This window comes from Tupaia chinensis, unplaced genomic scaffold (genome assembly GCF_000334495.1).
Source record: "Tupaia chinensis unplaced genomic scaffold, TupChi_1.0 Scaffold000576_2, whole genome shotgun sequence".
NCBI lineage: Eukaryota > Metazoa > Chordata > Mammalia > Scandentia > Tupaiidae > Tupaia > Tupaia belangeri.
In genome coordinates, this window is record NW_006160091.1 from 1,027,596 (window position 1) to 1,045,680 (window position 18,085).

At 37.3% G+C, this 18,085-nt stretch overlaps 1 pseudogene; it reads left to right on the plus strand.

Moving 5' to 3' along the window:
- The first annotated feature begins 1,234 nt into the window (after positions 1 to 1,234).
- Positions 1,235 to 3,801, plus strand: LOC102478228 (RNA polymerase II subunit A C-terminal domain phosphatase SSU72 pseudogene; annotated as a pseudogene).
- Positions 3,802 to 18,085: the final 14,284 nt, after the last annotated feature.

Below are 18,085 nucleotides of genomic sequence, written 5' to 3' on the forward strand. Positions count from 1 at the left end.
CTGAAGAAGTGTGTAGATATGCATTTTGGTATGAGTGTCTTATCTATAGCAGATGGCCCTTTGAAGAGCAAAGTCTCAAGCCCTACCACTGACAGGAGAAAGCCCCCAGCAACTCCCATACACACAGAGTTCAACTGGCCTGCATGGACAAATTGCTTTAAACTAGAGCAGGGTTCTGTTTTAAATTTGAGAGAATTACTTTCCACTTGTGGCTTGGGACTGACCTATAATCTGACATTACAACTCAATATAAAATAACAACTAACTAGCTCTATGCTTCATCATATGGTTATAATATTAATAATTATCTAACTTATTAATTATTTAAGGCAGTGAGCAACCTATTAAATAATTTCCTGCATCTCATTATTCACTTCCCATCATTATGGTTGAGAAGTATTGTTAGTATGTCTACTTTAGAGATGGAAAACTCTAATTTGAAATAATAATATTAATTCTTCTTACCCTTGATAAATAATTAAATGACATAAAATTTCAAGAATATTATATGTGAATTTTACTCATCGCAGAAATTAACAAAAAATCTTCTAACACAACAGAAGAAATTGATCAAATTATTAGGCTGTTGGAAAAGTCATGATATATTCTTTCTATGCTTTTCTATCCAAAACATGCCATGACTTTTCTGACAACCCAATATATTAAAGTACCCTTCTTTCATTCAATGAATTTTTGCTATGTATTTTCTTTCTTTTTATTTTTTTCAAAAAACTTTTTTTTTTTGGAGAGGTTTATGCTATAGGGTGTGTGCGCTCGCCAGACAGACAGAGACAGAGAGACAGAAAGCGAAAAATCACCCCCCAGGGGGGATGGCTGTGCCGCAATCCCTTCTTGTCCATTATCCTCTCAGGATCTTGGGCACACATGTACACGCGCCCAACGTGAGTTTTAAGCCACCGGGTTCAGGACGCAAACTGCGGTCAACTATGTGGGAGTCTAGCGACATAGCCATTACGCTAACTGCTGGTCCCCTGTATTTTCTTGGTATAAGATACAGTGCCTGGAACTGGTAATATAGGGAAGGAGGTTTAGGAACTCTTCTAAAGAGACTTAGCACTTGGTGGGAAAGGCAGACAAGTCAGCTCAGACTACCGATGACTAAACCAGAGATAGGAGTAATGCAAGCTGTCTTCCAGTTCTACACGGAAGTACAGAGAGAGAACAAAAGAGATCCATCCCAGTCTTACAAGAATAGGGACAATTCAAAAAAGCCATGCCGAACTCAGTTTCCCTTTTATACATGTTTTATGATAATGAATGTAATACAGGTAGAATATTTGCAAAATTCAGGCAAGTCTAAGAAGAAAATGTGAATCAATTGCAATCTTATCACACAGATATAATCTCTAGAAACATTTGATGTATTCTGATACAATTTTTGCCTGTGGTTATAAATACACTGTTTTTAAATAAAGTTGAGATCATAATAGATATACTATATTGCAGCTTATCAATATTAGCGCCTATGTTTTTACACAGTAATATGTCATCATGAGTATTTTCCAAAGCCACTAAAACTTTTAGAAAACCTTACTTGTAATGGCCATAACACTCTACCATATAAAGTACATCCATCAGGATCATTGGTTAGAACTCATAGAAACAGATGCTGGATGATTTAAGGAGAAAGGGATTTATTAAAAGGAGATTGGGTATCTCACAATAGCACTGAGAAGCCAAGGTCATACAATGGTGTGAACAGTGGAAGGACAGAGCTAGTCTAGCAGGAACATTGCTGTTTCTGTCTCCTACTTTGGATGCCATACCTTTCAACCCACCATTATAGCCACTGTTGACTCTGAAACCAGAGGCTGCTCCCTTTACATTTTTCCCCTCCAGATGAAAACTTCTACTATCTATGCTTCTTTTTGAACTAGTCCTTCATTAACATTTAGGGCTAATGATTCCGAAAGGCTAACTTCAAATCAAAAGGTAACATCCTTTCAGGAAGTAAAGCTGGGTAAAGGAGTGTAATGGGGTGAACTATATGCCCTTAACATCTATGTGTGGAAGTCCTAACCCCTAATATCTTATAATGTGACTCTATTTGACTATAACGTTTCTAAGAAGACAAATAATTTAAAATGAGGTCATTAAGGTGGGTCTAAGTCTAACATGACTGGTGCCCCTATGAGAACACGAAGTTTGTGACAGATAAGTACAGGAGGAAGACCATGCAGAGAGCCCTGGAGAGGATGACCTATAGGTGCTCCTTTTTCAGCTATTCCACACAAAACTTAAGATCACTCAGATACGTGGTGTTAATAAAAACAACAGGTAATTTACTAACTAGAAAAGGTGGTCCTCAATCTAGATTGAAAATTAGAATCATCATGGGGAGGATTCTCGAAATACCAATGCCTGGGACTGATGGTGACACAATGATAAAAACACTGCATGGTAAGTTTCCTGGTTCAAGTTCAGAGACTTGCCCATGACCCAGGACTGGCTAAAGGTTGGGGGTAGATTTCTGTGTCAGTACCCTGTTGAAGAGTTAGAGGGGTATATGTTCTCTCTCATGGAAAAAATAAATAAATAAACAAAAAAATCAATGCCAGGACCAGCAGTTGCCATAATGGCTATGTCACTGGACTCACATGTAGTCAACTGTGGTTTGAGTCCCGGACCCAGTGGCTTAAACTCATGCTGGGCACCTGTGCGTGCATGCCCAAGATCTCAAGAGGAGAATGGAGGAGAAGGGAGTGCAGCATGGTCATCCTCCCCGGGGAGTGATTTCTTGCTTTTTGTCTCTTTGTTTCTCTCTTTCTGGCGAGCACACATGCCCTATAGCAAAAACCTCTAGAGAAAAAAAAATCAATGCCAAGACTTCATTTCCAAATATGAGGATTTATCATTCTGAGGTTGGACTCAGGTATCATAATTTTTTGAACTTCTTCAGTGACTTTTGTACATAACCAAGGTTGAAAGTCACTGCTTTTAAAATAATTTAAAAGAAAAATCAGGAAATTAGCTTCAGAAACTAGGAAAAGCAGTAATAACACCTTTTCTAACTGAGTGGATTTCATGCATTTAAAAACTAGGTAAATGGTAGTTCCTGCAAACTAATCTATATGTTCAATGTAATCCTAATCAAAGTTGAATGGAGTTGTTCATAAAACATGGCAAGTTTATTCTAAGCTGTTTAGGAAAGAGAAAACTATTTAAAAGAGGCAAAGTAGATTTTTGCCCTGAGGAAATGCCACAGCAGTGGGATCCATGGATAGTCGTGGAGATGGTGAGGCCACTGCCAAGCCATTGCTGCTGCAGGTGGCCATGGCGTGCCAGAGCAACCAGAACTGGAGCATGAAGGCTACAGCATCCCCAGCAAATGAGGACTCAGTGGTAGTCCTTCTGCAAGAGTAGCTTCCAGGATCCACGCCTGTTAAGCCCAACATCTGTGATTTCCAAATGTACAATGACCTGCTGAGGAAAGACCAAGAACTCTATGCCCAGAATGGCATTTTCCATATAGTGGACAGAAATAAGACGATCAAGCCTGAGCAGATGAAAGGTTCCAGAACTTCAAGGATGTGTTCGAGCTGTTCCTCATGTGTGAGGAGAGCCAGGAAGTGGAAGGTCTGAATTCCAGAAAACTGGTGACCTGCCAGCTGGTGCACGTTGTCAGTGAGGACATCCACTATAGCCACCAGGAGGCCACCCTGGGGATGTTCCTCATCTGTGAGCTCCTCCAGTGGATTCAGCAGGCAGAGAATGAGATTGCAGAGTAGCTTTGAGGAGCAGTGCATCAGGACTTTCCTCAACATGGTCTGTGTCTGCTGACTGTCGGTGCCAGTATCAAGCCCCTAGCCATCGCCCTCCTGAAGCCATCCACAGGAGCTTCTTATAGGTAATACTTCCTTTAGCTATGCTTATTTTTGTATTTAGGTTTTCTGCAGGTGGACAGTAAAATCACTCATTGATGTGGAATAAAAAGATATATATAAATACCAGAATAAAAACAGTAAGTTTTCCTATCTCATTTGTATACTTGTGAGTGATTATATACATACACATACACACATATATATTTAGAAAGAGATTTTTTGCTATGAGCACATGTACTCACTAAAGAGACAGAGACACAGAAAGTAAGAAATCACTCCCCAGGGGGATGGCCATTCCATAATCCCTTCTCCTCCTTTCTCCTCTTAAGATTTTGGGCACTCATGCACAAACACTCTGTGTGAGCTTTAAGCTGCTTTGTCAAGAATGCAAACCATAGTAGACTTTATGATAGTCCAGTGAATTAACTATTAGGTCATCTACTGGTGAAAAGAGTAGGATATTAAACTTTGTAAAAGTTTTTTTTTTTTTCCCTTTTCTTTAACCAAAGATTGTGCATTCCCTCAACACACACGTCTTATTTGTGTCTGTATAACCCCATTTTCTCGTTAACTGGCTGGACCATGCAAATAGTTGCAGAAAGCGATGGGTTGACTCTTATGACGAAAGAACATAGATAAATAAATACATGCTTCTGTTGGAAGGAAAGAAAGAAAGAAATGGGGAGCAATTTACATGTCCACTAGCAGGACAATGGCAGAATTACCGGTGGTATTTTAATTCTGAAGACAATACTTAAAAATAATGAAGAGAAGGTAAAAACAACCTGTCGGCGTCCGCCCCCAGGCTTAGCGCTATTATGGAAGAAGCAGAAAAGATGAGACAAAAAGATAGAGTGGAAATGGACACTGGCAGCCTGAGCCTAGGAAGGCAGCCTGAGCCTAGGTAGCCCAAGCAACCTGTGCCGCCCAAACAAACTGGATGTCTTTATTTATAGTACAAGGAGACATTACACATGTATGTTTCATGACACTTCATAGATTAGTTGCCAGGTTACAGACAATAAGAAGCCGTTAACAAATCTATAAGGGATTAGTCACATCCAAGGCAAGGTGTATCCCTTGGTGGTAATCCCATCTAGAGTAAATCTCATCTTCCTTTCTAATGCAGAGAACTAGCTGTTAGGTGTGGGGAAGGAGCTAAAGAACTTCTCTATAAGGAGTGTGCCAACACACCCAGAGAAGTCTAAAGAACCTTTCAGATGCAGAGCAGGGATTGGATTTTACTATTTGGGGTCAAGATGTTTCTTGAAGTCCATCAGATGTGCCCCTAGTAATTTCCACCCTTGCTCTGTCTGCCACCAAGGAAACCCCAAAAGAGCATGGGGTGTTTGCTCAGCGCATGTCCCCACACCTCAGACTCTCTCTCTTAAACGTGTCCCCACAACAACCCAAATGTCCATCAAGGAATGTATGGATAAACAAAATATAGTATGTACATATAATGAAATATTATTCAGTCTTACAAAGAAATGAAATTCTGACAACAGGGGAAGAATGCTAAAGACATTATGCTAAGTAACATCAAGCAGATACAAAAGGACACATATTGTATGATGCACTTTTGTGTGCCTAGAAGAGTAAAATTTGTATACAGCATGTAGAACAGTAGTTACCAGGAGCTGGGAAGGAAGGAGTATGGGGAGTTATTGGTGGATGAGTATAAAGTTTCAGTTTGGATGATGAAAAACTTCAAGAGACAGAAGGTAGTGATAGTTGCATTAGAATACACTGTTTTTAAGAATTATTTTATTTAACTTTTTATCTATTTACACATTTTAAGTTAGCCAGAAAGGGGCAGAGTGCACAAGAAAGATGCAGAGAGATAAAGAGGCAAAGTGAGAAAGCAAGCCACCAGGTCTAGAACTTGAACCACGGTTGGTCATGTGGGGGTCTAGTGCCCTTATTCACCATGCCACCTGCTGGCCCCTGAAAGTATAATATTAGTTAATGCCACTAAATGCATACTTTTAAAAGTTTAAAATGGTAAATTTTATATTATGTATATTTTACCAGAGTGAAAAGAAAAAAGAATGAGGAGGATTTTAAAGAATTGATGTATAAAGCTTCAAAGACATAATGTGAGGTAGAAAATAAATATACAAATTTAAATACATACCAATATCTCATTATGTAGAAAATTAGAAGTAGCTATCTGAGGAAGTCTGGCTTGAAAGTAGTGCCTTAAGAGGATTTTGGAATAAAGTGCAATTTTTAAAAGGAGAATGTATTCATGTATTAATCTGGGAGTTAATATTAATCATCCTATTTAGACTATCTCTAGAAAGAAAAGTCAAGAAATCAATGACATTGACTATCTCAAAGAAGGGGAAAATTAGGTGCTTAGGGGTCATAAGCAAGAAGGAGATTTCATATTATTTACTCTTTCTACCCCTTGGAATTTGAAGTCTATTACATATTACCTATATAACTAAAATTTTCAAATAAAGGTAATGGTAGCAATTTTTTTTAAAAAAAGGCCAAGGTAGAAGAACAACTTTTTAAAAACAAAGTACTCATAAATGAGAAAGGTAAAAATCCTTTCCTCCTCCAGATACTTAGAGTAATGATAAATTATGATAATTAGAATAGGATAGCAATAGGCAGGAAAAGACAACTGGCAAATAGAGTTCATGGAAAGAAGCCTACGTAAAAATTAAACACTGATTTATAATAGAGCCATCATGGCACACTGTTAGAAATAAAATCCAAAAATTTTGTCACTTGTATGAAAAAAATTTTAAAAGATTAAAAACATCCCTATATTAGTTATAGTCATAAGAAAAGTGTTCTTAGTAGCAAAATACTGAAAATAATATTTAAAACACCTGTTAATGGAAACTATACAAAGTAATTGTATTATACTCACATATTCAAATAGCACACAACAACAAACATTAAAACGTAGTTACTTGCCTCAGTAACACTGGCTGTGTCTCTAAACTTTATTTTCAGAAGCATAAGGCCCAAATACAAACCTCTCTGGAAAAAAAAAAAAAAAGTAGTTACTTACTACAAAAATCATGCATGGATTAGTATATTGATTAAAAAGTGCAAGTACCAGAACACTACATTAAGTATTATTTCTATTAAGTTCAAAAACAATGGTAAACCACATGTTAGTAGGCCCACGAATCTACATAATCTATTGATAATTATGAAAAGAAGACAATGACCAACACAGCTGTTAAGATTGTTATTACTTCAAGGGGAGATAGGGAGCAACACAAGGGTTGATATAAGGTATTGGGAAAATTTTTGTTCTTACAAGGATTTGGATGTTCATTAGTACAGAAAGAAATGACATCAACAAATAAGAGAACTATTTATTACTGATTGGTTATGAACCAAAGATTATGATTAATCCAATTCTATGGACTAACTACATTAGGAAAAAAATATATAAATTTGGTACATTTTCCAATGTTGTTTTCGGATCTTAGCACAAACTGAGGTGGCATTAAAACTATTGGTAGTTTTGTTTGTATGCTTCTTGAAATTGAGGGGCAGTCTATTTATGTGCACATGTATTTGTTGAAGGGAAAATGCATTTACATGTTACTTGAAGCATCATTTGAGATGCTCTTGGTTGAAACAGAATATACAACACACAATGACTTGAGAATGTGAGAAATAGTAAGTTCTCATAACTTGAAAATTCCAGAGGTAAATAAACTCACAGCTCAGTGTCTTGGAATTTTGCCTCCAGGTCTCTGCAGTTCCTTCAGCAACACCTTTTTTTCCTCTTGTTTAGCTAGCCTCATCCTCTGATAATCTTTTCTCATGGTTTCAAGACTTATACCCATAGGTAATGCCATTCAAAAGAGGGAGTCCCCAAGTCATCAAGACCTGGCTAGAAAACAATAGTACACAAGCTCTGGTGGGCATGGCCATGCAATCACAATCCTTGTGGCAAGTAGAGGGAAAGTAAGCCAATTTGCTTACAGCAGTCCCCTGAGTCAACAGTCTTATGACAGGCACTATTCGCCCACTATCAGAAACAATGGGGACTTATTAGGAAAGAGAAAAGTGGAAAGGCTTGCCAGGAAAGTAACCAAATCATCCATTATGCTTAATCAGAAATTAATTAGAAATCATTTTATAATTTGCCAAAATAACTTTAGTCATATGTTAAAATCCTGATTCCTGGCTCTCTCTTTTTATTTAATATTCTGGGGAAGTGATTTGAGTATCAGAACTAGCATTTCAAACTAGCAAAGTAATAATTATGCAATTTACTTTCACTAGCCAAATGTAATGGGATTCAAAAAGCCTCTTTTACTTGAGATGCTTTAATAATACTAATTTTTTAAACCATAAAATGAAGTATGTTAAAATCCTGATTCCTGGCTCTCTCTTTTTATTTAATATTCTGGGGAAGTGATTTGAGTATCAGAACTAGCATTTCAAACTAGCAAAGTAATAATTATGCAATTTACTTTCACTAGCCAAATGTAATGGGATTCAAAAAGCCTCTTTTACTTGAGATGCTTTAATAATACTAATTTTTTAAACCATAAAATGAAGTACACAGTGTTTAAGGAGACAATTCATTAGCCTTACAGATGAGCTCGTAATGAGAAGCTGCTCTACAAATGGAAAATGAAACGAAGAACCAAACATACTTAGATTTCCAGACTGCAATGGAATTTCTCCCATCACAAATTATTTCCTGCTACTTGATCCTCAAAAGTGCAGGTTTGCTATCTACTTTAAAACCTGGGAAAATCATTGCTTTGTACTTAAACAATCACATCCATAAATGCCATATCCATGGCACAGAGTAGTCCATCATCGGGTAATTAATGCAGCAATGTGACTGGGGGTACCTTATGTTTCAAGTGGTTGCCATTCGAGGTAAATTTCTGTTTATCTGACATAAAGAGCCTATTTTTATTCAAATATACAGGCACTGATAAAAGGAATGAAATGTCATTAAATTTGAAAACCTCTGTGCAAACATCTTCAGTGTTATTACTCTGTATATTACAACACCCCTCTTCATAGTCAGCACGGTAGGCAGAATTGTAGGGCCCAAAGATGTTCGTACCCTAATCTGAAAATGGTGAATATATTAACTTATATGGCAAGTTAGACCTTACTGCCATGATTAAATTACGGACTTGGAGATAGAAAGATAGCCTCAATTACCTGGGTGGGCCTGATGTAATCACATGGGTCTTCAAGAGCTGAGATTCTTGCCTAGTTGTGATCAGAGGGTGATTTCGACAGAAGCAAAGAAATGTAGCATTGCTGTCACTGAAGATGGTAAAAGAAGTCTATTGTCAAGGAATGTGGGCAGCTTCTAGTAGCAGGGAAAGGAAAGAAAACAAATTTTCCTCTGGACCTCTAGAAGGATCTCAGCCCTGTCCACATCTCTAGCCCAGTGAGATGCATGGCAGACTTTCAGAAACATAAGACAATAAATTTGTGTTGTTTTAGGTCACTGTAGTCATTTATGATGGCAGCAATGGAAAAGTAATATAGTCAGCGAAAAATGGCAGTAAAGCATGTTAAGATTTCTCAAATACATAAAAGTTATACCCTTTTTTAATGAGATTTTATATACTTATTGTAACATGTGCATATTTTTTCTCCAAATTCCCAATTCTTCAGTTAAAAAAGGGAAAGGATTCCCTTTTATAGAGTTATCTTTTTTGACTACTTTTCACTTCTAAATATAGTAAGATCAATTATAATTAGGTAAGTTTGTTTCTGTGGATTTTCCTGACCTTGTACAGCACTTGATTTTGGTTTTCTCCTGTAAGTTTGGTATCTATCTCTCTGACAATAAGAGATTGCAGAAGAGGCTTTTAAAAAGCTTCAATACCTGTCACTAGTTTTCCATATCATAGAAAGAACACTGTAACATGAGACAAAGTTACAGATTTTGCTATAATCCAGTGAAGGAACATGGCATGACATACAGGGCTTGCCGTTGATATGTGCCACCTCGCAGACAGATGCGTGCGAGGCAGACCTTGACCCACAATGCCTGTGCATACCCTGCTGTGAACATAGGCTGAAGGACTACACCCTGTCACTTTGGCTCAGACTCTTCTGCATTACCCACATGCAAGGCTTGTCCCACAGTCACTTCCATGCCAAGTCTCACCCTAGTTACACCCTGTTTTCTATTTCTAAACAGTTTAGCTTTCCTTCTAGAAAAAATAAACGGAAAAATGCAAATGTGTTGTCCACATCTGTACTGTATGTGGTGTATGTATGTGTTTTCGGGAGCTTATCTATTGTGGAGTAATGTGCAATTCTAACGGATCCAGATGAAAGCTGCTTCTTTAAGCTTAGATTCTGTAAGAGCTGCTGCCTGCCAATCACACATGATCACATTGTGATATACATACAAATGTATGCAGACATGTGTTTATATCCTAGCATACAGAAGTGGGAAGAAACATACAGACTGCCGACAAGTCCTGGGATGTGCTCTGGAAAGACAGAAAATACATATTCATGGCACTCTGCCAGTCTACTTAATCACCTGTGTCATGGTAGAAATGATGACTCAGTCTCAATAAGTTTCTATTCATTAAAAACTGCAAATTATTTTCTGCAGTAAAAAGAAAAAATAAATTCATATATTTTTCTCTTATTATATAAATGAGACAGTACTTTTGAAAATAATTAGCATAATACATAAAATTAGAAGATATCAGCTTTGTGGTATGTACATGTAATATTTTAGACAGAGTCTCAGTGATGCAGTTCTCTTGTTTCAACCTCCTGAGTAGCAGGGACCTCAGGCATGTGCCACCACAATCAACTTTTTAGTTTGGTTTAATTTTAGTTTTAGGGTGGGCAGGGAATTGAACTAGGGACTCCCATGTGACATCAGCCTGCCAAGCAGTAGAAGAGAGCACTATGGTGGCTGATAGTCACCTGTTTTTGTTTTTGTTTGTTTTTTAAACCATGGACCTTCATCTCTTTGAGATAAGCATAATAGTTTGCAAGCATGTACCTCCTTATGTAACTTCACTTAAATGAGTAAATGAGATATCAAGATGTCTGTTTTTGTTATGAACATCTTTCCTTTTTTTCCAGTTCACTTTGTTGTTCATTTGATTTTCTATTCCCGCTCTTGTCTTTGATGTTTGCTTTTCTTCAGGAGTTTATAATCATTACTGTCCTTCATATGTGTGCATATATTTCTTTATTTGGTTGTGTGTGCTATTAAAGTGGTGATCAGGGAAGGTAGGACATTTGCTTTTAAAAATTATTTCACAATGGGACCAGCAGTTAGTGTAATGGCTATGTCGTGTCCCAGACCCGGTGGCTTAAAACTTAAGCCGGGCGTGTGTGCGTGCATGCCCAAGATCCCAAGAGGAGAACAGAGGAGAAGGGATTGCAGTGTGGCCATCCCCCCTGGGTGGTAATTTCTCGCTTTCTCTCTCCCTGTTTGTCTCTGTCTGTCTGGCGAGCACACACGCCCTATAGCAAAAACCTCTAAAAAATAATTATTTCATAAGTTTTCAAAATGCAAAGTTTAGTCAGATGTCCAGCTAGTATTGCTTGAGAAGGAAGAGTTTCTTCAACTTAGAGAAGGCCAATTTGAGGAAAGCGTAGTTTTCAGCTAGAGAGTAAACCGTGTTCCAAGGTGAACGGAGAGAGGTCTGAACAGGTGTTACACACACCAGTGTCCAGCAGAATTTTATGGTAAGAATGCCAGGCCTATGAGAACCTCCTATTGACAGGGTCAACCGATGGACTATGAAGACACTCAAGCGTTTGTGGTTCACATTGCCATCTATATATTGTGTGTGTGTGTTATAATTCCCATTCATTACCTGCAATTTTCAGTAAAGTTTGTTACACTCTCAGTGGCCATGTAATGTTAGGAGAAAGATGGACTGAGGGAACTATACAGTAAGGAAATGTAGTCAAACCAGTCAAAGAACAACAGAGGCAGGGATGAGTCTGGAAATGCCACATACATAGGAATCAGAGTAAGGAAAGCCTTCAGAGAATCCTCAGAAATTTTTTGTTTGTTTGTTTGTTTGTTTTTTAGAGGTTTTTGCTATAGGGCATGTGCACTCGCCAGACAGACAGAGAGAGACAGAGAGACAGAAAACGAGAAATCACCTCCCAAGGTGGATGGCCACAGTGCAATCTCTTCTCCTCCATTCTCCTCTCAGGATCTTGGGCACGCAGGAGTTTTAAGCCACCGGGTCAAGGACACGAACCGTGGTCGACTACGTGGGAGTCCAGCGACATAGCCATTACGCTAACTGCTGGTCCCCCTCCTCAGAAATTTTGAGAAGAGTAGAAAAGAATAATACTTTGCATATTAAAGAAAAATATAACCAAGAGAACTCTAGGACTTTGGAACTCAGGGAGGCAGGTAAGTTAGATCATAAAATCTTAAATGTAAATTTTCATAAGCAAAATTATCAGGAAAGTTAGTGATTATATATTTTAGGCATAGTCCCATTGAATACGGATGTAAATTTCTGTTTTTATCATATCCAAAACACAAGTGTCTATTTTTTCTTTCTTTTTGTAGGTTTGTTTGGTAAAATATTACAATTTTTGGCTCTTAATGAGGATAAAGTTATTTAAAATTTTTTATATGTTTATTCTTCTGTGAATTTAGATATTGTGATTCTATTTTTAAAATTGTTTAAAAGAATTTTGCCTTTAAGGCATGTGCACTTGCCCAAGAGTGAGAGAGAGAAAGAGAAAGAGAGAGACAGACAGTGAGAGGGGAAGTGAGAGATCACTCCCCACCCCCAGGCCATATGTCCATGCCACAATCTTTTTACTGCTATACTCCTCTTGGAATCCCCTTGGGCATGTGCAGACATGTTGACTGGTATAACTTTCAAGCCATCAGGTCCAGGACTTGAACCATTTGAAAGTCCAATGACAAAACAGTTACACCATCTGCTGGCTCTAGAGATCATAATTCAAAATCTTTGGTAATAATGACATAACCCAATTGTATTTCCACAAAAATATCCTACATTTTTAAAATTTGGTATTTTCTAGATGTTGTAACCAGGAAATTTTTAAAAGAAATGTATCAAATTTATATTGTAAAATGAGAACTAACTTTATTTTACTACTCAGCAAGCATAAGCAGAATTATTTGTAATAAACATATATATAAAAAATGTATATTCATATACATATGTATATATTATGCATATTTTATGTACATATGTATATATATTATGTATATTTTATATATTATGTGTATTTTATATACATATCTCATACATATATATACACACACACATATATATATTAAGAGCAGTACAGTTTCAGTTCATTTCTCATGGGTGCATGTTAGAAATTTGGAAACTCTAAGATAATTGTGAACTATAAAATTATCTGTGCTCTGGTAAATTGAGGCTTCTTTTCTAATTCTGTTACATGCTGCCAACCTTTGAGTCCTACATTTGAGATAGGGATGAGAGGAACTGAATTCTGCCTCATTTGCTAGGACGAACATCCAAAACTTGGATCTTGCACTGCTTACAAAGTGCATAAGCCTTTCTGTATGATAGTAACTATTCTCCTTAGATTTAGGATCCATTGGTCACCTTGGACAGCTACAACAAAATATCACACACTGTAGATGGCTTAAAAAACACACATTTCTCACAGTCTGGTCGCAAGAGTTTCGAGATCTAGATTTTTAACAAGGCCTCCCTTTCTAGCTTCCTCAGGACCACCTTCTTACTGTGTGCCTTCATGGTCTTTCTTTTGTGTGTGTTCTGGTGTCTGTCCTTCTTTTCGTAAGGATATCAATTTTATTGGATTAGGGTCTCATCTTCCCTTTCTCCAAATGCAGTCATATTAAGGGTCAATACTTCAATATACGCAAGTCAGTCCACAACACAAGACTCCCAAGTTTTACTATTCATGTTACAGTCAATAGTACAAAGGCCATGCTGTGTACACTGAATGTAGTGTGTGCCAGTCTAGCAATCATGTATTGTGCAAATAAGATACAAAGTCAGGTTCATTTTTCCAATTATAGTTTTAGAAGAACCATTTCTGGTTTTCAATATGTCAAGGAAAGTTCCAGGCTGAGAGATAAGTGAAAGAAATAAATTATAGTTCCAGATTGAGCTATAAAGTACTGGGATATGTAGTTGTGCATGTGATGTGTTAAAGACCATGCACAAGTTAATAAGCAAAATCAGAAATACCATTTTAAAAAATCACTCCCATATCCCAAAGCCAAGTATTTCAAAATCATTAAGACTACAAATTGGAAACGGCTTAAAAGATTGGGCCTTCATTAATACAGTGGTGCATTAAGACAACCATCAGCAAACATTCCACCCAGGAGTATTACTTTTAGTTCTTCTGACATTTGTAAAGGTCCCCTTATCCCTCTTCTTTTTATTAATGAGTTAGGGGCTTTCCAGCTTCAAGGCAGCTTTGAAGTTACATAGCTTCGTAGGACTGACTTTCTCCAGAGAGATCTCTCTAAATCCTCTTAGAGAATGTGGTGCTCAGAGCTTTTGTTCTATGTAATGACTCTCTTATGGGAAGCCTGAACTCAGGACCAGCCAGCTGACTGGATGTTTAGAGCCCTTCTCCAGGCAGCCAGATATCACTACATGGATTTGTATGATTGCCCTACATCCACATTAAGAAAGAGCAGTTCTTAGCAGCAGTCCACTCACCAGAAGAACCACCACCATGTATGCCTGCAAATGGGGAGACAGGAATAGGCGGTCAGACCAGAAGACAGTCTAGACCATGGGTTTTCTGTGTAGACCATGTGTTTTGTGTGTTTACATATGGATGCATGTGTGCATATATGTGTGCATAGGTCACACACACCCAAAAGTTAGGTACATTCATACATTCAACATACAGATAAACATAATTTTGTTTTAGCCTTTTGAATACCATTTACTTCTTACTAGGGGTTTTTAGAAAAATAAACAACAAAAAGGTGTTCTCCTTAATAATCTCTGAGGATTTTGTGACATCCTGAATGTTCCTTTTATTTCACTATTTAAAGTAAGAATTTATTTGGTATTTCAAAGCCATCTGGGCACTTCCACAAAGCATTATATGCTATTCTTCTGCTTATGAATTTTTAAGATCTCAGGACAATTCCAGAGTTCTTGAGCTATGTTCTTCAACATGACTTTGCTGCCAAAAGAAAGACTGAGTCATCAATATTGGCCTCAGAAGGCTGATTCCTACACAAAGACAGTATCTTAGAGTTTTTTTCTTATCTAATACATTATTAGTGATATAGATTCCTATGAAATTTGTTCTCTGAGGGTAAAGCAAAACTCACTCTGCCCTTTTGAACTGCCATTAAGGAACAAAATAAAACACCTTATAATTCTAATTGGGAATGCCAAGATCTTTATCTAATTTCTCACTTCAAATGTTATATTCTTAGTTAATGAATGCATTTTGCTACCATTAATGTCACAGAGAGGTGACCATCTTAGAGATATGTTGGGACCATGATATTTAGAAGTAAACTGGGGGACTGGCAGGTGGCAGGGTGATTAAAGTGGTGGACTCCCACATGGCTGACTGTGGTTCAAATCCTGCGCCTAGCAGCTTGCTTTCTTACTTTCTCTTTTTCTCTCTCTGTCTCTCTCTGGTCAAATTAAAATACTACTACTAATAAATGTAATTAAATAAATAAATCTTTAAGAAAAAAAGAAAAAGTAACCTGGAATGCAGTGTCATGGTGTCTGCCTACAATTCTCATTCCCGAGTTTGCCCAGTAAAGTGGAGAATCTTTCATCAAAACAAATTCTGCATGACCTGAATCTCTGTTCAGCTTTTTAACTCTCACTTAGCAGAGTAAGTTTTGACGTACTGTCATTTTAATTAGTTCAGGCTTTCCGTATTCTTGGAAGACTCAACTCATAGCATGAGAAATTTTTAGATCAAAACCAAGTGCACTACTGAGGTCTTTTGAAGTGAAGGTGTTTTATTCATAAGGAGTGGTCAAATTTTATTGGCCACTCCTGAAAACTGTGTTTCCTCCATTCACGGTACGTTAAAGATCTAAATGGGCCTTGCTTTGCTTAACCGTCATGTACCCTACCTAACACATGGTATTGAGAAAGCAGATGAGAGAGCCACACAGTGGCATGGTGGTAGTGTGATGCTCTGCCATCCTGAGGATGCACAATTCTCCCAGGCATAGGGAGAATTCCACTCTGAATTCTCCCTATGCACACTCCAGGTTTGCACCTTGAAGTCTCCCTGTGAACCCTGGACTTGTGTATGCATTCCTGGGATCCTGGCTGACTGAGATGTAAGGGTAGGATATGGCACCAAGATTCTGTTGAAGTTACCCCTCTCTCTCTCTCTCTCTTTCTCTTTACTTCTCTCCCTCTCATGGAAGAAATTAAAAAAAAAAACTTATAAAAGGAAAACAGATGAATGAGTAGGAGAACACAGGGCTTTTTTTTTTGTTGTTGTTCATTATTTTTTTTTAATTTTTGTTTTTGCTATCGAGTGCATGCACTCACCAGAGAGACAGAGAGGGAAAGTGAAAAATCAACACCCCCAAAGTAGGAAAGATGGCCATACCATGATCCTTTGTCCTCTAATCCCTTTTCAGGATTTTGGTCATACTCTCACTTACCTAGTGTGTTTTTCTTTTACTTTTAGCTTATGTTTTTAAGTTTAATCACTGTACATATATATAGCATATACAATGAATTTTCCCAACATGAGTACATTACATATTAGTCCAGTCTAAAAAAAAAAAAATGCCTGATGTGTTTGTGTTTTTCAAGCCACCAGGTCCTGGACTCAAATCATGGAGTCAGCCATGTGGAATCCAGAACCTTAAACATCACCCCACCTGCTTGCCCCATAGAAGACTTTTAGGAGAGCAAAACTACTTGGTCTGAAACCACTCTAGTGGGTACATGGAATTATACATCTGTCAAAACCCATAGGACATACAGCACTGAGAACAAACCTAATGTTGGCTATATACTTTGATAATGACAGTGTGTCAATGAAAGTGTCTCTATTGTAGCAAACATATCACTGAGGTTGGGGTGTTGACATTACTGAGATTGTGTGTGTGGAGGGGCAGGGAGCACATGGCACATCTGAGCTTTTATCACAGTTATGTTGTAATCTAAAACACCTATAAAATATAAAATTATTACTTTTTTATAAAAAAGCAGGCATAATGTAAGAAATATTTCTTCTTTGTCTCCAATTTCTGGCACAGAGCTCCTAAGATTCCTGAAATGTATTGAGTGATAAGATGGTCTTTTGATATTTATAAAAGACATCCTTTCAAGGTCAATTAAGCAAGAGAATATAACTACTGTCAGTATGTATGCACCCAGGCTGAAGCACCTAAATATATAAAGCAATTGTAGGTCTGAAGGGAAAAATAGACTATAATACTTTAAGAGCTGGGAATCTTGGGATCAGCAAATGGTATAGTGGTTACGTCATTGGACTCCCACGTAGTTGACTGCAGTTCAAGTCCCAGACCTGGTGGTTTAAAATTCATGCCGGATGTGCCTGTGTCCAAGCACAAAATCCTAAAAAAAGAATGGAGGAGAAAGGATTGCAATGTGGGCATCCCCCCTGGGGGATGATTTCTCACTTTGTGTCTCTCTGTCTCTCTCTATCTCTTCAGTAAGCACATGAGCCCTATAGCAAAAGTCTCTCTTAAAAAAAAAAAAAGAGTTGAGAATTTTAACACCCCATCTTCAGCAATGGACAGATCATCCAGATAGCACATCAATAAGGAAACCTGAGATTTTACTATATCCTAGACCAAAGGTGCCTAATAGTCATACATGAAATATTCTGTCCAACTGCAGCAAAATAATCTTTATTCTCAAGCACAACTGGAACATTCTCCAGGATAAGTCATATGTTAGGCCATAAAACAAGTCCTAAAAAATGTAAGAAGACTGAAGTCACATGAAGTTATCTTTTCCTGTCACAATGGCATAACACTAGAAATCAATAAATGGAGGAACTTTAGAAAATTTACAAATACATAGAAATTAAATAACCTGATACTGAACAACCAATAGATCAACAAAAAAATTCAGAGAAAATTTTAAAAAACATCTTGAAATAAATTAAAATGAAAATACAATATACCAAAATTTATAAATACAGCATAAGCAGATCTAGGAGAAAATTTTATAGCTATAAACACCTATATAAAAAAGAAAGATTTCATATAAACAAACTAACATTGTATCTCAAGGAGCTAGGGAAAG